The sequence below is a fragment of the Cupressus sempervirens genome, chromosome 8 (genome assembly GCF_028749045.1).
Source record: "Cupressus sempervirens isolate cs-2001-9-10 chromosome 8, ASM2874904v1, whole genome shotgun sequence".
Classification (NCBI taxonomy): domain Eukaryota; kingdom Viridiplantae; phylum Streptophyta; class Pinopsida; order Cupressales; family Cupressaceae; genus Cupressus; species Cupressus sempervirens.
In genome coordinates, this window is record NC_143125.1 from 44,033,654 (window position 1) to 44,057,436 (window position 23,783).

The 23,783-nt window shown below is 32.7% G+C and overlaps 1 non-coding gene across 1 annotated transcript; it reads left to right on the forward strand.

The window, feature by feature from the left end:
• The first annotated feature begins 15,669 nt into the window (after positions 1–15,669).
• On the forward strand, positions 15,670–15,742 carry TRNAF-GAA (transfer RNA phenylalanine (anticodon GAA)). The gene has a single exon. It is a non-coding gene; the product is annotated as a tRNA-Phe (tRNA).
• Positions 15,743–23,783: the final 8,041 nt, after the last annotated feature.

Sequence of the window (23,783 nt, forward strand, 5' to 3'; positions counted from 1 at the left end):
AAAATTGATGCTTCATTGAGACTACCCCTACATAATTGATAGATGGAGAACTGCCAGAAAACTAGACAATCTCGCTCTATATCCTTCTAGTTTAAATTTTTGTTTACTATTGACGAAATGATTTATGATTATGAGGAATGTGATCTGACCAAATTTTTGGTTATGAGATACAAAAAATCTTAGATTAAAGTATTATTGAATTGATTCGCCTCGAGTTAGTTTATCAATGTACCAAAAAGATTAGCTCTCCTCATTTACCAGTTGGAATGCTCGCCACCGAATACTAAATATTGATCCTCAATAATTAACATAAAATTTAGAACTGAATTGAAAAAGAGCCATAACTGAGAATAAAAGGCTACTTTCATCACTAAGTGATAAAGATATACATATATGAGATAGATACCATCACTACCAAGAGCCAAAACAATGAAGGAGGGGAGACAAGATAAAGGGCGCGTGCTAACTACTCAATCACAATACAAAACCCTCAATACATAGTCAAAGGATCCCCAAGCAACCCTATTATCATATATTGACTAGCCAAAAGCCCAAACTAAACACACAAAAGGATAATACCATTGATATACAAGTCAAAATAAAAGTCGAGAGAGGCCCAAAGAAGACACAAAATTAAGAAACCTCCTCAATTTTCCAAAATACCATAATCAAGTTGTCTACTTCATCCCATTCTGCAACCATGCACCTAGAGGCAGAAACCATGTCGTCTTTTCTCTACTGGACTTGAACAGGTTTGGAAGTGAAACGTCTATCTTGCTAAGGTCGTCAAAGACTACTACAGGCTCTATATAGAAGTCAAAAATGTGAAGGTAATGGAGAAGCCATGCTTTGCCTTGTGCCTCTATTATTCCACTCCAATGCAACAAAAAGTGGATACTATGTGCACCTAAAATGGTCACCTAGATTATGGGCCCCCATTATTCAATTTATCAAATTTCCTGAATCAATGATTTGCAATATTTTATTAAACCAAATCAAATCAATTTCTTTGATCAAATTGTAATTAATTTAATTATTTTAATATTTCCTAAGGTTTGATCATTTTATCCTATCTTATTTAATCAAAAGAAAATCTCTCTTTTAATTAAATAATTAATCCACATTTAATTAATTAAGAGAAAAACCCTTCTTTTAATTTAATTAAATATTTCCTATTTAATTAAAAGAACTTGCTTGCTTTTAATTAAATAAAATCCCATGTGAAAAAGGAAATTAAATAAATTCATTTTTCCTTCCCTCGTTTATTTTTCTTCCTCTTTTCTCATTGGTGGAATTTTTTCTCACATAGATCAAACTCTATTATCCCATATTGGTTGTGAGAAGCCTCCCACTACCACATTCTTCTTTATAAGGGAGAGCCCTCTCCTCATTTTTGAGATCCACAATTATGCTATTGTTATGTTGCAAGTTTGGAGAGCAATTTTTGGAGAAGTTTGAGCATTAAAGCTTTTTGTGGAGAACTTCTATCTTCTTGTCTTCTTCTCTCATGCATCCATGGCTTCCATCATCATGATCTAGCCTTGCATTTTCATATTAGCCTAGATCCATGTTTGTTTTCATTGATTAATATTGCATTGTTATTTCTGTTCATAGATTAGATTTCCTTTCTTGCATTGCTTTGCATTGTCATCATTTAGATTAGTTTTCATCTTCATTTGCATTCATATTTTGATCCTTGAATCTCTTGTTTTATGGTATACTTGCATGGGCACAAACTAGGTCAAACTGAGGGCCTCTATCACAAACCCTTGCACTCCATGAATAGAGAGCTATGAGTCACCATTTGAGACCTCATTCTTGAGCAATCTTGGATATAATGACTCATAGAAGTGTGTCAACATTTTGGCATATAGATACTAGCCTCCATCTTAGGCCAATTATGGTTTAAAAGATTGACATCTCTCAAGTACAAAATAGGATGCCTAACCACATCTAAGTTTTCTAGGCTCCTAGGGGGATAAGCCATATAAGTTTTTGCCAAGGGAATTTCCAGATGCCTATTGACACCCAAAATAACTTCTTCTAATCCTACTAACCGGGTAGGGTTGAAGATGTTATTGACGAAGGCAAAAAGATGAATAACTAGGGCCAAAGGCTCACCCAGCTATCCAAACCACCCTACAAGAGTTAACACAATGGAAGCAAACACGAGGAACAACAATCAAAGGAGGAAGAAGAGCAACATACTTTTATTGATTCCTCAAAATATCTTCATACATGCCTAGCTATAACGCCTTATGGGTTACGGCCATATACAAAATACAACTTCCAAATCCACAATCTAGCTTTAAATTTGCATTTCCAGACACCTATGCATTTCCTTTTTTTTTTATTCTTAGTTCTTCCCTAAAACTAAGCCTAAACACCTTAACATTCCAAAACATTACATAAGAGGAAGGCCAACCCAACTATGGTCTGGACTGATCCCAAGAAAAGATCTTAACATAAATGTTGTGATGGAAATAAATCCCACAAGTTGGCTCACAGAAATCACATCCAAATGCTAACACTTGGCATACATAGGAAAACTTGGCATACACCAGGTAACATGGCACATGAATAGTCACTCGGCATACACTGGGGAACTCAATAGCAATTGGCACTTAGTAGCAATTGGAACTTGGTAGTAACTGGAACCTAGTAACAACTAGAAACTGGAACTCGATAATAACTAGAAACTGGGACTCGGTAATAACTGGAAACTAGAACTCGATAATAAATGGAAACTGGAACTCAGTAATAATTGTCACTCAGCATTAACTAGAACTTGGTAGCAACTAGCACTCGACAATAACTGGAACTCGGTAGCAACTTGGCAGAATGAACAAAAGTGTAGGATTACAAGGAAACCCAGGATGCTCCTGCATCAGTTATAACAAAGACATAGAATTTCCTAGGGACCAATGCATACCCTAAATAAACATGTGATGAAGGACCCTATAACATCTATTAGTACACCATGAGAAAACTATAATCAAAAGCTCTTTCCCCAAGAGCTCTGCTAATAGTTTCCTTTGTCATGTCATCAACGGGATTCAAAATCCTATTCCAACATTGTGGCTTAACTAAACCCATGAACGCCATAGTTCTTACTTTAGTTGCATGAAACAATGTGATGGTTGACTCCATAGTATTGACAGAGAAAAATACAAACTAAATTATTGTTGAAATGAGTGAACAAGGTACCTAAAAAGGCCTACTTAAAGCAATCCAGCAACAAAAAGGGCACGATGCTTCTAGATGGAGATCATGTGAAGCACCTCAAGACTATAAACCTTGTTAAATCATGATGGTGCAGAAGAAAGGACATCAAAAAAAATCATAAAAGGGATTTCCTTACTTTATTTCATTAAATTTAACTAATCATATTTTACTACATGGGATGACAATGGAGATATTAGCAAACTAGTTGCATACTACAATAAATGAAGAAGGAAAACTAAGATTAGGACCCCATTATAGTGATATCTTCACCATCTAACCCCTTGTTGGCCAAATTGTCTACTATTTTATTTCTCTCTCTATAAATGTGTAAAAATATTGTTTCTTCAAATTTGTCTATGCTATTAACAATTGTCTCTAATTTCAAATTGATGATCCAATTAGGTTTCTGCCTCTTTCTACTAGCATTGATTATGATTTGAGAGTCCCCTTTAATGATAAATTTCTCAATTCCTAATTTTAAGCTTTGAAAAATCCCTTCCTGAAGCGCTTCTAATTCTGCCATATTATTTGTTGCTATCCCAGTGGGTTTATCTCTCTTGAGTATCCATTTTGTTTCTGAACTAATGACACATCCTATCCCAACTACTCTTGGGTTTCCTCTTGATGCTCCTCAAAATTCAATGCTTTCATCCATTTGGAGGCAGAACCCATTGACATTCCTTACGAGATTGATAGTTTTTCTTAGGATAAATTAAAGGTGGATTAATTAAATTTGTTTAGTTCTTTTTCATATCAACATCCCAATCTGAAAAGTATCCCTCTACTTTAGCAACTTTTCTTACGTAAATATTCATAACTTATGTTATGCATGTCTCTACTTTATTAAGTAGGGAGTAGATATTGAGTTCAAAATTAACAAAAATACACCTATTCCTTTCTTTCTAGATTTCCCAAAGAAGGATCGATGGGGAAATATACCATAATTTATCATAAACTGAAATGGTGATTTTAGTAGGCTAGTTCATTAAGTGTTGATCTAAATTCTCAGGTTGTGTCAAAGACCAATTTAACATCTTACTGAGCCATCTCCAGCATGCTTGAGAAAAAGGAAAAAGATATAAGATGTTTTCTATTGTTTCTGAGTTTTCTTTACATAACAAGCATCTAGATGGTCCCTCGAAACCCATCTTCCTAAATTTGTTCGTTGTAAGAATATTTTTTTGAATTGTTGACCATAGAAATAATCCAACTTTTGGTAAACATGATGAATCCCAACATATTTTTAAAGGGATACATGCCCTTTCCCAACTTTTTGATGAGTTAAATTTCATACCCACTCTTTGCCTTATACTTCCCATTTTTAGAGGCCCTCCATATTAGCCTATCTTCTCTATTTTTATGATTGATCTATCTTTGATCAAGGACTTGTTCTAGAATTTCTTTTTCGTCATTTGATCCATCTATTCCTTCCATAGTTCTCCATTTCCATATAACCTCTCCATTTACCATTTCTTGAGATTTGTAGTTGACTAACTATTTCCCCATCGGTTAATAAGAGAAATTTTCAAATTGATGGGGAGGTTGAGAGAGTCTAAGGGTGGATACCTATTCTAGGAGTCTTCCTAAAATAAGGCTTCATTTCCCCTTCCTATATACCATGTTAAGAACTTAATAATAAGCTTGTGATATTTCATCATAAAGTTCCATAGCTTTGATCCTTTGGATGGATTATGAACACTGAATACTAATGTAGGTTCAATGTAGTTTAAATATTTATGATACAAGATCTTAACCCACTTACTATTTCTTTCTTGGTACATCCCCAAAACTAATTTTGCACCTAATGCTTCATTCTACCAATTTAGGTTCTTGATTCCTAGCCCTCCCATTTCTTTGGATTTAAATATTTTTTCCCACTTAATGAATGCCATTTTCTTTTTCTTGTCGAATCCTTTCCAAAAGAAGTTCCTAAATTTGCCTACCAATTTTTTGTTCACACTTTTGGGTAATGGTAGACAAGACAATTGGTATGTAGGGATAGCTAAAAGAACTGATTTGATTTTCAGAGTTATTTGTGTCTTAGTCAACCATCTCCCTTTATGATTTTCTATTTTCTTCTCTATTGATTCTAGAATGTTATTCCAAGTTTTGGCACCTTTAGAATATGTTTCCAAATATATCCCTAGGCACTTTCATGGGAATACACCTTTTTAAATCCCATTTCTCTACTTATTTCTTCTTCCAATTCTTGTCATGTATTGATGAAGAATATCTTAGATTTTTTTGCATTTACTTTTTGTCCAAACACCTTAGTATATTTAAGAATAACATGTCTAAAATTATGTGTTTTTGTTAGTCTACATTCCTTTGATAGGATAGTATTGTCTATAAATTGTTTTGATTAAGTAAAAATAGGTTTTGAAAGGACCCAAAACCTTTTAACAAAAGGCTAGAAAGATATAAAAATGAGGAACAAAATACAACTGTGGAAATTCACCTGGCAAAATAGAGGGACACACCAAAGTTCCCAACAAGAGGGCAAACAGCCCAAGAAGTAATAGACCATCAAGATTTACATTTTGGTCTAGTCTTTTGAGAGTGTAAAGACATATCAAAAGAAGGAACAGAGGATTTGCCTTTTTTTCCTTTGAGTCCAACCATCCTCTTCCCAATAGCCTTTTTCTAGTCCCAACTAACCCCCAACAACCCCTCCTCGACAAAGTCAGCAATAGAAAAAGGGACAACAACAACATTTTGATCCAAAGCCATCAAAGGGATAGCAATCAAATCAACAAAGACAATAGCAGGTAGTAAGTCAAAAACAACATTCTAATTCAAAACCATCATAGAGACAATAGTAGGCAACGAGTTAGCAACAACATTCTAATTCAAAAATGTCATAGAGACAACCTTCAAATTACCAGAAAGAGCAACAAAATCCTTCACCAAAGAGAGATCAATATGCAAAGAGCTATCTAAGTCATCCACCTTCGTAGAAACCTTATGAACCATGTAGTGATCATCTAAAACCCCCAACCACCAAGAAGGATAATTCTTTGATCTAGCCTTGTCAAAGGAGTAACTCATAGTAAGATGGCTAGTCTTATGGCATTTCCTACATTTGAAAGGAATACCCTCATAATCAAGTAGGTGAATCCAAGAACCAGTTGGAGAAGCCAACTTCAACATTTATGGAAGCCCCTTGGAGGTATCCATCTCCATCAGAATGCAAGCATATTTTGTCCTATAGACATTTGAAGAAATCGAATCAACCAATATGAAATCCCCAAGAGCATTCCCTATAGCCTCCAGGACTGAATCCTGCTAGAAATGAAGGGGAAGATTCGATAACCTCACCCAAAGAGGAATCTTATTAAAGGTTTCAATAGTCAAATTAAATGCCAGAAACCAAGGTTTGGTCATCAGGGGGAACCTTTCCTCCTAAGAGAAACTACGACCCAGGATGGCATTTATGTCATCAGCATTAGCAAATTCCACAATAAAAAAACCCCGTGCCACAGGGTATATTTGCATTTCATTCAAAATGATTGGTTCCCAAAATTTGGAAATCCAAGCATGCAAATCTGAAAAAGAAGGCCAAAAACCTCGAAAATAAAAAATAGCAACCGTATTGGAGTAATCCACCACATATGAGTTGATCTCCTCAACTACATCTTGTTCAAAATGAAGCACAAGGGTATTACTAACTGGGACAGGCACAACCGAATGACTAGTTGAAGGAGCAAATGAATGGAGCCCCTTCCTCATAGGATCAGAAATAACTACCTCATATGCAACCACATCCACATAAGAAAGAGCAGAATGAATAGGAGAACCCTTTACAGTAGGAGAAACATGAACACTGGGACCAAGACCACTCCTAGCCACAGCAAATACCCTTGTCACAATCGTCACAGAAATAGAGGTCATAGAAGCTCCATGGGTAGGTAAAGATGTCACAAAGCCCCAGTAACCAACATAGGAAAAGTTAGTGGATGAGTGGGAGAAATCATAGGAGTAGGAGCAGGAGTGATCTTCACCACAGGAGAGGCACCAGATCTAGCAGGAGGACCCCCTACCACAACCAGCGCAACATCATCCCTAGTAGGAGTAGTCGTAGAATGAACAGAAGGAGCAGAACTTTGAATTCGCCCATGGGTAGGAGCGAGAGCCATCTTAATTCACCTTTAAATAGTTATATCCTTGTTTTTGTTATCATCTATAAATTTTTGATGAGTGACATTTGGGATATTTTTTGCTATCATTACTCCTTGGATTTTTCTATCTAATTGTGCTTTAATTATTTCTCTACCAAATGTCTCTACTATGATAATAACCAAAAAGGGTGAAATAGGATCCCCCTATCTAATTCCTCTAGAGATGTCAAAATAACCTTTTAGAGTACCATTGATCAGCAATGAGATCTTTGGATTTGATATACATGTGAAAATGGTATTGATCCATTGCCGGAAGAATCCAAAGGCTTCTAGAATTTTTCAAAGGAACCTCCAATATCATAGGCTTCTAGAGTTTTGTTCCATATCATAGGCTTCTTGAATGTCAAGTTTCATGAGAATACATGCTTCTTTTTTTGTTTTGGCTAAGTGTATGGTTTCTTGAATGATTGTGATACCATATAAAATAGATCTACTAGGAACAAAACCAATTTGTTCTTCCAAGATGAGTGTAGGGAGAATACTCTTAATTTTTAGAGCAAGTGATTTAGATAAGATTTAATAGATTGTGTTGCATAATGATATTGGTATAAAATATCCATGTCCTTCAGGATTCACTTTTTTTGGAATAAGTGTTAAGAAAGTATGATTAATTTTTGATAATATTGGTCTTGAGTTTCTTGTAGCTTCAATTGCTTTCCATAGATCTACTTTTATGATATTCCAACATTTTTTAAAGAAAAATGCTTGAAAACCATCAAGGAATGGGGATTTATCTAGATTCATACTAAATAAAGATCATTTGATTTCTTCTAAAGTAAAAGGTTTGTTTAACATCAGATTATCTACAGCACTGATAAATTGGGGAATATTTTCTAGCATAGTTTCTTAAGCTTTTAGATTAGAGTAATCAAAGTTATTAAAAATGGTCTTATAATATTCTACAATAATTTCCGCTATTTTGGTAGGCTCCTTTATTGTAATCCCCTCATTTTTTAATTTTTTAATTCTATTTATAGATCTTTTATTAATGGTACTAAAATGAAAACTATTTGTATTTATGTCCCCTTCCTATAACCAATTTTCTGTGGACTCCTTTTTCTAGTATATTTCCTCTTTTACTAGTATTAATTCCTATTTTGTTAGTAATTCTTTTTCTTTATGATTTTTATCATTGTCCATACCTCTTTTGATGATTTCCTCATTTAGTTTTCTAATATCCTCTTCATTTTCTAGTTTTTCTTTGAAGATGTTATTAAAATGGGCCTTGTTCCATTTTAGGATATATTCTTTTAATATTTTGAGTTTAGAGACAAAACAAAACAATCTTGATCATTTAAAATTACCTTCTTGCCACCAACTTCTTATATTATTCATGAAGTTGTCATCCATGAACCACATCTTTCCACACTTAAATGGATTCCTTGTAGGTTTGATCGGCTCTGTGAGCTCAACTCTGACTAGAAAGTGGTTTGAGACTAAATAGGGTAGGATGGAAGCTTGAAGAGTCAAATCCAAGTCATTAAGGTCACCTCTCGAAAAAACCTATCTAATATTTTTGCTATATCTCATTTTAATTGTTCCACTTATATACCCCATTATTGGTAGGCATGTCCATTAAATTGTTGTTCTTTACCCTTCTTTGAAATAACCTCCAACCAGTTATAGTTCAAAGCAAAGACCAATTTTTTTCACTAATCAGCTGTTTGGCATTTCGTCAAACACTTGGCAAGCAAATTCTCAACCACTATAATGAGCTTAACCTGGCTTTAGCTTAAAATATTGAATGATATGTTCATCTTTTGCAATTTTGGGCTTAATGATTTTTGAATACATAAATATACGAGGATGAAATGAATCCTAAAACTTAAATGGACAATTCATGTAATATACCATTATCAGAATGTGAACAGTATGCAATTCTTATTCAAATCACAGCTGCAATATGAACAAAGTGACATTTGGATTAACATGAACCTGAAAATGTTACTGTAGTGAGCAAATAGCAGCCAAGATGGTCTCGTTCAGGCTTCCATGTGAATGCATGCCCTGGAATGTGCAAGGAAATCCTACACTCTAAAATGCTGCCAGCTGTGATGGTCACTACCTTGCACGCCACACACCTGACAGTCAGAACCTAAGTCATTTAACACCACAAATCACACTGAATGCAAGCACCCAGATTTTGCAGTCCTAAGTCGTGCCAAACACCCAGATTTAACGGATGCCCAAAAACAATAATTCTCAATGCCAACCGATCAGTATTTTAAGCGTCCAGGGAAGTGGTTAAACAATCACTAATTTGCTGATAAATTCCCACGCCAATGTGCAAAGAATTCAGCATCCAGAAATAGATGGAAATAGCAGCAAATTTGCAGACCTGTCAATGTGGGGAAACAACATTGAGTCTTCAATTGCTAAGACTGGTCACTCCTATTACCGGCTGAGAATGAAATTCGTATCGCTGAGTCAGTGGTGGATTGTTGTTGGATTCCGAAATACTAGAGCGATGTCTTGAAGTCGTACAAGCCTTAATCTCGTAATTCACAACTGAGCCCGCAAGACACGGGTTCGAGCCGAAATTGACACAGTTCGTGCGTTCTGTGCGACTTGCAATTTAATCCGTAATATTTCATGGACGCCCAAATGTTATAGTTACCCCACTGAGATCCAGGTGTACGAAAATGCGTTGCCGAATATGGGAGCGAAAGCAGAGCGCATTGTGAGATCAGTGTGCAGAGCGCTTGACTGGAAATGTGTTGTCTGCCCGTGGATGTCTTTCATGAATGGGTTCCAATACTGAGCCAAATAAGTTTCTAAGAGACTGCCAATTAATTCAAACTGCATACTCTTTTACCATGACTGGCCCTAATTCCAGTTTCACATATTATGACTCTGAATCATCCACTCGAATTCACTTGCGTGTGAAATAAATTGTCGCCTATAACGTCTTCCACAAAATGCACCTACTTGCCCTGTTGATCCGTTTCAAAGCCTGCACAATCCTGATTGTCGTTGACAATGTATCAATCGATGATAGAATATTAAGGTCTGCTGGCGGACGCTAAACTAGGGAGTTCGCTGGAAGGTCTTAGGAACAATATATGGAAATGCCGGTTGGAAAGATGGTGTGGAAATTTGTTCTTTACCCGATCTGCTCACACTGTGACTCGGACTTGGTAGTCTTCCCTGATGTAAATAACCAACTGTCGCATGGATAGAATTTACTCCAGTTATTATGGTGATTAATACCACTCTCGCTGATCCAACAATGAACAGTGATGCAAGAACCAGAAAATTGGCCTTAAGTCACAAATGATCGTCCTGATGAGATGACCGAATGCCACCTCCAATCTACAATAATTCAAATGATATTTCACACCCTCAAAATTGCGCACCAATTGAGAGTTTTCGTTCTCAATGGCCAACTGTGACAATTGCGAAAACCCTAGGTTCCACAATGCACCTATGATTGAATCACAATCTCAAATCAAAAGAGAGATAAACAACTGCCCTAATTCGAATGGAGCCCCGGGGTGCCTATTTATTCTTTTCTCTCCATCTTCTCCAGAGACTTCTAGAACATTTTTTATCTTATCTCTTAAGTGACTTTATTAAATATTTTATGATCCAAGTCACTTTATTAAATTAATTAAATATAAAGTTATCTTTTAATATTTATTTATTTGATAACTTTATAAGTAATTAACTTAATATCATTTATTTATTTAATTAAAATAATTAATTAGTCGTCCTTATAAAATATTCATTATTTTGGACAACCAGATTAATTAAATTAATTAAATCGAACTGTCACCAAAAATGGGGACATGACATTCTTTACCCAAACTTTATAATCTTTCATAACTTGATTAATTGTTTGTATTCCTCCATATTTCACTTCCAATTCTAAGATAGCATTGAAATCACCCCCCATGATAAAGCTTTCATTTGTGATTCCTTCCATAAAGTAACTAATTTCATTCCATGTTTCTTTCTTCTCTGTTGTTTGTGTTGGCCCATACACATTGATGAGTATAAACTATATATTATGTTTGAAACTTTTGACTTTGCTCCCCATCCAAAAAAATTTCATGATCATCTTGGTATAAGCTATTTTCTGTGGATTCCATATTATCCCTATGCCTCCTAAGGCTCCATTATATTCTATTAGATCCATACTCTAGTTACCTATTTTCTTTTCTAATTTATCACCTTCTTTGTTAAGTTTAGTTTCCTATATTAGAATTATGTCCGATTCAAATATGTCTAGATTATGCTTTAACAATTGTTTCTTACCAGAGGCATTTAGTCCTATGAAATTCCATGTTGTAATCCTCATTGGTCAAAGGGAAGGCCCTTCCCCTTCCCTGCTTTCATAATTTCACTAATCTTTTTCTAATCCTTAACTTGTCCTATTGCTAATCTCAGCTCTTGGAGTGATTTCCTCCCCCTCTTCTTTCTTTCTTTACCACACTTTGGTTGTTTTATACCTTCTTGATTAGTTGCTTTTCCAAGGTTGCCCAAATAGTTTTTTTCCTTTCTTAAGTCTTTTGTTCCATTAATTTCTTCTAAATATTTTTCTTCTTCTTCTATTTCTTTACAAAACATTTCTTCTATCTTAGTTTCAATCAAGTCATGATCCTTTTTTTCTTTCATGTTCTTGCTTTGTTCTAATTTCTTGTTTTCCCAATCGTTGTTCCTCTAATAAACACCAAGTTTCTCCCAATCTTGAAGGTTTGATTTCTATCAATTCATATCCATTCTTTGCTCCACCTTTTCTTTCTAATAATCTATACTTGCAACCTCTAGTCTATCTAGGAGGGTTTCTACATCAACAGGCACTTGGATATCTTTGTTTATATAGTCTTTCCTTTGTTCTTTTTGATTATTGTTATAATTACTTGCCCAGGGATCCTCACCATTTTCTAGTGTCTGCCAACATTTATTGGATCTATTCTTTTTCTTTTTTCTAATAGTAACATTACTCCAATGGTTTGAAGATGCTAATGGAATTGTGACTACTTTATCATTTTTTTCTTCATTATATATTAACTCAAGAGCCTTTTGTTTACTATTTTTTGCAGTATGCATTTGTGCTAAGACTTATTTCGCTCTTTTCTATATATAATTCTTTGTTGCCTTCTCATTCTCACTTTATTATGCCTTACCCTGCTTCTCATTCATAGTTAGTTCCTTTGTCTCTGTTTGATGAAGTATATCTTGTACCTCTGCTTCTTCAATTGATATTCTAATTCTTTCCTGATGCTTGAGTATTTCTTCTTGATTAGAAACATCATGCTCTAAATGTGTCTTCTCCCATACTTCTAACTAATCCTTTATATCAACTTCTATTAATAATATATTATTAATCATTTTTTTGAACTCTCTCGAACTTGTATCTGTATCAGTTGCTTCTACTTGACAAAATGCAAAATCCTGTAGGCTTTCCTTTTTTTGATAATAATTAGCAATGTTTGATGTTAGTATCCTTTATGCTTCACTATCATCATGTTGCTCTATAGCCCCTCTTGCTGCTCTATCTCTACTGGCTTCCTCTACTCTTTCTCTTGTTATAGGCTCTCTACTATCTGACACTTCTTTGTAATCATTACTTTATTCTTTGATTTCCAACCATTTTTTTCAGATTAGAAGTGTGTTTCAGTATCATCTGGTGTTTAGTAGTGTCCATATTTTGGATTTTCTTGATTTTGCTTTCATATTTTTTAAAGGATAGATTGTATATAGATCTATTTGTTATGATTTTTTTATTAATCTTATTGTTTTTTCCTTCTAGATTCAGTAATATTTTAATGTCACTTGAAGCATGATCTCCTACTTCTAAACATATCATATTACCCATGTCTCTACCTATTTGTACTATAATATGAGATTCATTCAATTCTGGAGCAATGGATTTGTAATAAAGCCATGTTGGAATCATGTTCATAGTTGCTTTGAGTTCATTAAAACTAGGTTCCCAAGGAAAAAAATTTAATGCATGGCCTTTAAAGAACCATTTAGAATTCAAAATCATCTTATTTCTATCACTAGTGTTTTTACAATGAAAATAAATCACTTTACTCGAAATGATAGATATACTTACCTAATCTTTGCATACTCCTTGTATCCAGCTTGTTAATTTGTAGATTTTCCTACCTAAGCCATTGCAAGATCCATATATCCCAACTTTCTAACACACATTCCACCTTTGTTTTAGATGTTGGTTGCTGATGCTTTGGATATTGGATTAGCCTGGATTTGAGGATGAATTTTGAAACTTTTGTTTTCTACATATTTGTTGGCTTTGTAAAAGGGTTTCCTACATAAATCCTCCATGCAAGATTTATTTACTAAGATTGTTGCATTAAATGATCCAAACTTAAATTGTACTAATTTCTAAGGTAGGGCTTTCCTATGTGGTGGTATATAGAGAGCCGATGCAAGAAATTTACGACCTAATGGTACTTTATTGGCATCTGATAACTTGGATGGTTTAGGAATAATGATCCCCTATGTATAAATAGGTTTTATCCTAATTATACTCTAAGATCCTATATTGTTTGGTTTCCAAGTTGCATATTTTGTTTCAGCAAAAAAGACATTTTGTTTCTTTATCATTTCATTGATTGTTCTATTTCATGTTGGTTTCCTTGCCTTGAAATTTCCTTCACCCAGATTCCTAACTATCAATGTTTTTTGTGTTCTAATATTCATAGGGTTTCTAACTTTTTTCCATTCATCCACCATCTCTTCTTCATTCAAATCTATATTTCTTGAACAAATTGGTTTTGAGGTCCTCTGAATGGTGGATTTTAAATTCAGCTGGCAGATCTTGAGCTTTGCATTATGGTCTTCATGGAGTTTGAATAAGGCTTCGAAGCTATTTCTCGTAGTCACATGGAGGGCATCTTGCTTCTTGAAAGCCATAGATCTGACTGGATAAGATGTATTCTTTCTTGTTATTACCCATTTAGGGTTTCTTGATTGAACTCTCATGAATCCTGCTTTTTTTGTATGAGCAAAATAATTCACAATGTTTTCCATTTTTTATCTATTTGTTAATAATTAAAGTAACAGATATAAATTTGAATTAAAATACCAAAATTAAAATAAATAATAATAAGATATCTAAATCTTTAGACTAATAAATTAAATAGATTTGTATTAGTTGAAAAAATATATATGGTCATATAAGGAATAATGGGAACTAAGAAATCATATCTCATCAACTGCATAAGAAATGCACTACAAAGACAAGGACAACAAGAAGTAAACCCACACTCTTTTCTTTCTCTAATGAGACTAGTTGCATTTAATTTACAAGCTTCAACAATACATGCAGGCCTAAAGATTCCAATCAAAGACATGCAACCTCTCCAAGTATAACCATTAACATCTCTCCAAGAAGAGATGAAAAATATAAGATACATTTTCATTGATAAGATAAGTTTCATTGGGCCAAAGATACTTCTAAAAATTAATAGCAGGCTTCATGAAGCATTACCCCAAAATCAACATCTTTGCTTCAAGGGCATTAGTATCATACTCATAGGAAACTTTGCACAACTACCACCTATGATGGAAAAACAAATCTATGCATATCACACAACATGTTGCAAAAATAATACAGAGAAGAATGTGGGAATTGAATGCCAAGTGCAATTTTGAGAAACCTTACAAAATATGTGTAATGCAGAACCAAAATAACCAGATTGGGAATTGTTAATGACAAGAAACAAACAAGAACCTAACAAAAATTGAACAAGAAGATATTGACCTATCCATTCACTTATTTGAAACAAATAAACTTGTAACAATACACACTAGAAAAAGGTTGCAACAACTAAATGTACCTATTGCACTGAGCCTTGTAGTAAACACATAATGTAAATCAAGTAATATTGATAATATCAAGAAACTACCCCAAGAAGTATTACTAAGAAAATCACAACATGTAATGCTAATGACAAACATATGGATCCAAGCCAACCTCACAAATCGGTCACTTAGAGAAGTCAAATATATTGTCTAGTACACATGATCAAAAGTACCAGAATTACCAACATATATGATTGTAACATTTAACAACTATAATGGTCCACTATGGGATGGAAAAACCCAAAAAAAATATTGATACAACCTATAACATACACAAATAATACACAATATATATTGTGTATTATTTATTGTATAAATAATGTTTTTAGTTGTATCATTGCTTCTACTCGTTCAAATGTTGTCTTTTACCCTTTTTGCTAGTTGACAGGAGTTTGGTTACTGTGCTAGTATAATGCATAGGGGAACAGTCGGGATAGCTCAGTTGGTAGAGCAGAGGACTGAAAATCCTTCTGTCACCAGTTCAAATCTGGTTTCTGGCATATACACTTTGTATAAGTATGAAAAAGGATAAGTAGACCTTATTTTATATTTATTTAAATATAAAAAATAAATAATATTGATTATTTACGAATAGTCATCAGTAATTCTATGTTAATGACTTAATAGGGAGTTCGTCCAAGTTATTTCAAAGGGGATAAAAACTACTTGAAATAACTCGAACTAGAGAGCAATTTTCTCTATTTCATTCGTATTAAAATCTTCTCATAAAGATAGAAATAAATAGAAACTATTATATAGTTTATAGTTTCCAATTCCTCTAGAAGATTCTATATATACATGATTTTGATTAATATAAAGATTTAGAAAAAATAGCTTCCACCTTAGCACTATATAAAAATAGGACTAGATCGGGGTAAAGACCAATACCTATAATTGGTAGAAAGAGGCAGATCAAAATAAAAAGTTCGCGTGGTCCCGAATCTTTAAAATAAGGATTGGGGACATTAAAAAACTTATATCCATAAAACATTCGACGTAACATAGATAACAAATAAATGGGAGTTAATATCATTCCAATTGCCGCTATTGCTCTAATAATGATCTGAAAGGTCGAAGAATAAAATTTATGATTAGTAATTATGCCCAAAAATATCATAAATTCTGCTACAAAACCACTCATTCCTGGCAATGCAAGAGTATCCGGTAACCAGGTATGTAAAGGGAAGATTGGTAATTTTATTGAATAAGCGACCAAAAATCCTAAATATAATAGCATTTCAAGTGTGAAGGGATAATCTTTTTTAGCTAATAATTCGAAATCGAATGCTGGTCCATGAGATCCATAGAGACCCATACTTAAAGCTCCCATTAAAATAAAAATGGAACCACCCGCGGTATACAAAAGAAATTTTGTGGTTGAATAGAGACATCTTTTTCCCCCCCACATGGATAAAAGTAAGTACACAAGAATTAGTTCCAACTCCCACATGAGAAAGAAAAGAAGAATATCTCGAGAAGCAAATAATCCCAATTGTCCACAGTACATTGCCAACATCAAGAAATATAATAATTGCGCATTTCGAGTAATTGGCCAAGCAGCTAAAGTAGCTAAAGTAGTTATAAATCCTGTTAATAAAATAAGTCCAATGGAAAATAAGTCCAATGGAAAATACTGATACAACCTATAACATGAGAGAATCGTAGGAAAAATTCTTATCAATGGTGTGGGCTATCACTATACACAAATCACAGGGCTTGGCACTCAAGAAGGCAATGATATTTGTAAAGTCAAATTCCAAGGTATCACCTTTTCTATAGTATCTCAAGTAAAAAACATAAAAGGGCTATAGGTACTACCACTACTCTTTTGATTGATATCCCAAAATGAAAAAGAATCCATACAACATTATAAGGGGAAAAAAAAAGAGGCTCATCTGCAATTTCTCTCAAAATAGAAAGTAAAAGTATGACCAATAGCGTGTACATTATTCATAGTAATAAAATCACAATCTATACTTAATTAATATCTATTATAAGCACTACAATTTGACAAAAACAACATTTTACTATCTACAGATATACCCTCAAACAAGAAGAATTGGGGATGGTGAAGATTTATATGTACCTCCTCCCCCATAAAAAAAGGTTTATTTTATTTATATGTTATTCTCTATTTAATGCATCTAAAAAAAAAATTACTCATTTTCAATTTCAAATTTAATGCAGGAAATAATTTACAAAATTTACTAAGTCTTTGAAATAAATACTACTAACTTGTTACATTGATTTTCACTACAATAAAAAATGGAAATAGCTTACATTACAAAGGGAATACGTCAAAGTTAAAGAGCATTGATTGCTAACAATTGCATGTCTTCTAGAATGGCCACTATAACATCTCTAACACATCCTAAAGGTGATTTGCTCATAAACAATATGGATAAAATCAAATGACAAGGAACCACTATGTCATCTATCTAAGAAGAATCATATAACAACTTTGAATAGAACCATCACACTATTATTAATGAGAATTTAAACTAGTAAATGTCCAAAACAACACATCTATAGAGAAACCATATATCTTATAATTACCATACAAAAAAAGGTAATCCATTTATGCAAAATTAGTTCTGCAAAATTCATACTGACAAGATTGTATTGTATTATTCTTTATTACATAATAGTGACTAATACAAATAAAATACTAAGTACAAGCTCTTCTAGATTAGGTCACTATGCATTCTCATTTAGCTAAAGTACTCATTTCATGAGAAGAAATATTGTTGAGGTGACCGACGAAATTAAGGCAATAACCAACAATACAAAAAGGCATGCCTAGAATAATGGGGTACCAAATGAAATGATCTCATGTTTAAAACCGTCTACTCGAACCAAATACAACATATTGAGGGAGACAAAGGTAGCATACAAATGGTTTCCTAGGAAAGGAAAAATATTGTGATGATATTCATACTGACAAGCTTGAATATTTTTGGCATATTTATTACCTAATGGTTACCACTTCTAATCACCTACTAATTTTTATCTCCTACAGATCAAATTTTTTTTAAAAATACTAGTATATATTAAAAAAGAGAGGTCTATATTCATTACCCATAAATGTCTACTATAAATTTAAAAAGCACAAAAATTATAATGGAATTTTTTTGTTACCAATCTATGTAGAGTTCGACACAACTTACAAAAAAAAAACAAAAAAAAATTGAAAGAAGTGAGCTCTCCCACAATTCAACATCAATTGGCATGGTCGTACAAGCTCAAAAATATCCCAAGATGAAAAGCATAAAAGGTATAGTTTGTTTCTTAAACAAAAATTAGTATATTATACAACCACATTAATGTCTATTTAGTATGTACATATACATAGTTTCTAATTGTTTACATTCATTTTTAAAAACAAGATAATTTGAATGGTTACAAGACTAACAAAAGGAAGGTGTCACCAAACATGAGAACTTTTTTTGCTTTTCATTGGTGGAATAAATGGATATGAGTTGGAAAAGTTGACTCTATCACAAATAACCCATCAAAGTTATTAACAGATAAGGTTGCAAAACAAAATTTTGACTATTGCAATATTCCTTACAATTATAGTTTACCAAGTCATCCAACATGCACATATTCTTGTCTTATTGCAAATTAATTGATGGAGTAATCCTCATGCACCAAGGGAATGTACACAAGGACGCAAATCTCTTCTTTTATACCCAAATTGGGCATTGGATTATCTTTAAATTTTGCACAGTTAATCCTTCCTCCAGGCTATGCACAACAAAGAAGTGTCCTTTCTCCAATTATTTATGACATCAGATTTTGTTTGACATTGTTAGCCTGCAAACTCATAAATCATTGGAGTAGGCTTATTATGTGTTACATCAAATTGAATGAGCATCATTCATTACATCTTAGGAGAAATATACAGTAAATGCTTATATGAGTTAGTGTGTCGTTGATCTACAAAATCATGCTAACTAAAAAAATCAAAAGGTCATTCCTTGAAAAAATAATGGTTTCCAACCTATAAATAACTTCAATGTCTACATTTCTATAAGACAACTAACTAAAAAAGGAAAGGTTGAGAAAATCAAGTAATGCAGGAAACTCTATTAAGGCTATGGACACCTAACTGGCAATAGAGAAATGTAATGTGGAAACTGAGATAGTATCATTCTCGAGCCTGCAAATGCTTTTTTGGAACAAGGTACTATCTGGTTTGATTTTAGGAATGACCAAACTATGTAGCTTAGTATGAAAATGGATTTCAAATCATGCTCTTTCCAAAGAGGAGTGTTTAATTCACATTCACACACTACAATGAATTCTCAATTCAACTCCTCTGATGGAATGACATATGCAATCTACCACTTCATATATGCATTTTTAGTTTGATAATGTCATTACTAACCTTACACATTATGATTATTAAATATTATGCATTGTAGTTACCACTGCACTCTTCCCCTTATTTCTACAACCATCTAGGTTTTCATTCTATGCCACAATTCTTGAACTTGTTTGATTTTCCATTAATTTAGGTACTTCTTTCTATTTCTCTAAAATATCCAATTGAAATCTTTAATAAAAAAAAATCTCCATCAATTGATCAATTGTTATTTTTATATCTTTGCATCAAACTACCATGTTATCCACTAAAAACTGCACTTGACAAACTCCAACTACCAGAGTATGCCATTAATTGTTGGATTTATTTTCCATCAACAAACTACCTTCAACCCTCACTAAATTCTCACGTCAAGGATCTCGTAAGGTTGAAAAATCAAAGATCTTATTAAATTCTACAAAGTAGGGACTCTTCTTAAAGTGTGCACACTAAGTAACATATTAAAATTAAAAAGTATTAGTCAATCTAGACATTTAGCACTTTTCTAGCTAAAAGCCCAACACTTGATATAGGTGATTTTAATTGATAGAAGGTCTACACCTTATTAATTAAAAATACAAGTTTTATTTTCAAGTGATGTACACATTAACATTGGGTTAAGCTACATGAACAAAAATCATTGACATATCTAATCATATTATTGCCAAAAGGTAAATTTAATAGTAAAGAATCACCTCAAAATAGTAATAACAATGAAACATTTTTTCAAATGTAGTATCTTAGAAAACCATGTATTTCACCCTTTAAATAGTGAAAACCAAAACTTACATATAAGTCAAATCAAATTGAGACAAAGTTGAAAACTACTTATGTTAAACCATAACTATGAAATCTTGAATATCATAAAAGAAAAACAATTTGTCGATCTAAGACACCTTGGTTCTTGTTGTTTCAAAAAGCGTGTTGACTTGAGCGTAAGGAGGAGGAACTATATGCCTCCACACTATAGTCTTCTTTGACTCTCCATGCATATTCCCAGGATATAGGTCATCTTCTTCTCTTAATTAAATTCCAGCAACTTTCTCTCCCAAGATTATTGTAGATGACATTGGATTCAATAGAAAATCAATAGGAAGCTCAACAAAATATGATTTAGAGCTTGGTAATTTGTTTTATTAGAAACTTTCTAAACCAATTATCAACATACTAAAAACCTCTAATATTAATGAGCAACTGCAATAATATATATATATATATATATATATATATATATATATATAGCAGAGGTTGGTATATTCTATTGAGAATTCAGTGGAATTAAAATAGAAGATAAAACCTCTATTGGTGTAGAACTTCAGTCATATAACCACCACATTAATGTTATTATTAATTCCCGATACTCCATTGTCTAACTCCTCATTAACTTCTGAAATTTTCTATTGGAGAATTAAGTTTATTTTTTAAGAAATTTCTAAAAATTGATTTTTTAAAGTATTGTCAAAAAATCAATAAAAAAATGGATGACAACTTCATAGTTCAATAAGCAACAATCCAAAAACCCTTGATATGCAACTAACAAACCTAGAAACCTTCATTGGATGCTTGGAGAGGTCTCAATCAACATAGTAAGAACCATAAATACACAAAAACCATTCTAAAATGGTCATTCATAGTTCAGTAAGCAACAATCCAGAAACCCTTGATATGCAACTTTTTACTTCCAATTCAAAAAACAACAATTCTACAAATACCCAAATAAAGAACATGGTAGATCTAGTGAATTTAATACCTGTATACAATTAAGAGTGCATATATGTTGAATTTCTATTGCAAAACCATTATGCACTTTTCATGGTATACAGGTATTAAATTCACTAGATCTAACATGTTTTATATATGTGTGTGTGTGTGTGTGTGTGTGTGTGTGTGATAACAGATATGTAACAATTAGACCTTAAAAGCCCATTTATTTGCTAACAAACTAATTTATGCTCACATTGTATATCACACAACTGCAACAAATTAATGGCTCGGTTCAAGAAATAAGCATTGAGTTTAATCACCATTTAAACAAATTGATCTAAAATTACTTACCAAAACCTAAATGTCAAAAACTCAACAAATATGTTGGCACCCTAAAAATATTGTGCATAAGGAAAGATAAGTTTAAAGAAAATGTTTTGGTACAAGGAATTTAATGGAAGAGGGAATAATTAAAGATTCAAATTAGAAACAAATCCCAATGAAATAAAAAGAAATTAAAGAAAATTTTAAAAATTCTGAAATAATGATAATCGTTAATATCTAGGGCTAACAATATTTTCCCACTTAATAATATCCTAATTTTATTTAAAATGATATTTAAAAGTAGTTATAAAAAGTACAAATAAGATAGAAAATGAAAGCATAACAAAAATAAAAATAAAAGGATAAAAAATATAAATATAATATCTATAAATTTTTAAAAAATTAATGATTCAAACTCAAAATCTCTCTCATGGAGACGCTCATTGTAGATTTTGTCTAATTTCATATCTATTAAACAAATAATATTTATTAGTATTTTCTTAAGAATTTTGTTATTAAAATAAACTAATATATTAAATTAATAAACTAAATTAAATTTTAAAAAATTAGTTATACAAAGTACATAATAGAAAATGAAGGCATAACAAGGAAATAATAAAAGAATATATATATATATATATACTTGTGCTATTTATATAATTTAAAAAATAGTAATAAAATAAAGATTTAGTAAGTAATATCAAAATAATTTAATCAATCATATTTGAAATAAATAATTTGTATAATATACTAAGTTAATAAATAAACATTTTAACTTGGAAAACAATTATTTTTCATTGGTACAAAACAAATGTGAATGCAAGATATCATATTGGATAACTGACTAATTTAGAATTGTTGTATGGAGGAATTAAAGGAAGTGCTGGAAAATGTTGATTCAAACATGACTGTACTCCTGCGAAAAGACTTAACAAGTGGTTAAGCACTGTGGGAGTAAAGTTTGAGAATACCCATAAATTCGCTCCCTAAAGCTTCCCCTCCTGCCCAGGATAAAGATAGCTGTAGAGGAAAGTGTGCCAGCTGTGAAACAGATGGTGATTTCTGTGCTGGATGGATGAAGAGGTATCTAAAAGGCGGAGGGTGTATGGGGTTATGGGAGTCTAGGAGAGGAATTTGGGTCAGTATTAATGAATAAGTGTCAAAAACTGGGGAGGTGGTAAAGGAATATAAAGCTGAGGAAGATCATACTCAGAATGGACTAGAATGCATGGCGAAGGCTCAAAGGCAAGTCCAGAAGACTAGTCAATCGGGCATTTGACATAGCTTTACTGTTATTTCTGGCCTTAAAATAGATGGTTTATTAGTGCTGTCAATCATATGAAAAAATGCATAGTTCACAAGATATTTGGGCAATCTATGGTTTGTTAGTGGTGTAGATGTTTAGGCAATCCAAGGTTACTGTTTAGAAATGGATTCGAAAGAGAATAGATAGAAGGGAACAATTGTAAAAACATACTTTCTTATCAATACAGCCCCTGTATGCCCATTTAACAGAATAGATAGAAGGGAACAATTGTAATGCAGCCCCTGTATGTCCACTTAACAATAATTTTTATCAATGGTAAAAAATATTTTTTTTCATTGATGAAATTGATATCAATAATATTTGAAATGCGAGACATTGAAATGATCAAATAGTTCTAATTCTGAATGTTTCATATGACAGGAAGGGGTCACTGTCAAATTCTAGACATTAAATTGATATCAATTATATTTTCCTTAAAATGTGAGACATTAGAATGATCAAACAGTTCTAGTTTTGAATGTTTCATACGACAGGGAGGGGTGTCTGTCAAATTCTAGACATACAGTTAATTCACTTGTTCATAGTCAAAATGAACAGGATAAGCACATTTAAAGCTATTAGATTCTCACAATCTATAAGAATGATGCTATAGTTTCTGAAATTGACGCATCAGAATTTTCTACATCAATTTTTCAAATCGCACTATGATTTATCATTACATACAAAAGATTCTCTGAAATAAAAAACAATTACTTTATAAAAAGTTGGTTCTGAGATAAGACTGAGTATTTTAGTGGCGAACAACACTAATTACAAGAATGAAACGTTTTTTCCCATATCCCAATGTCTGGGCCAAGTCGAACTCGATTACAAGTTGAAC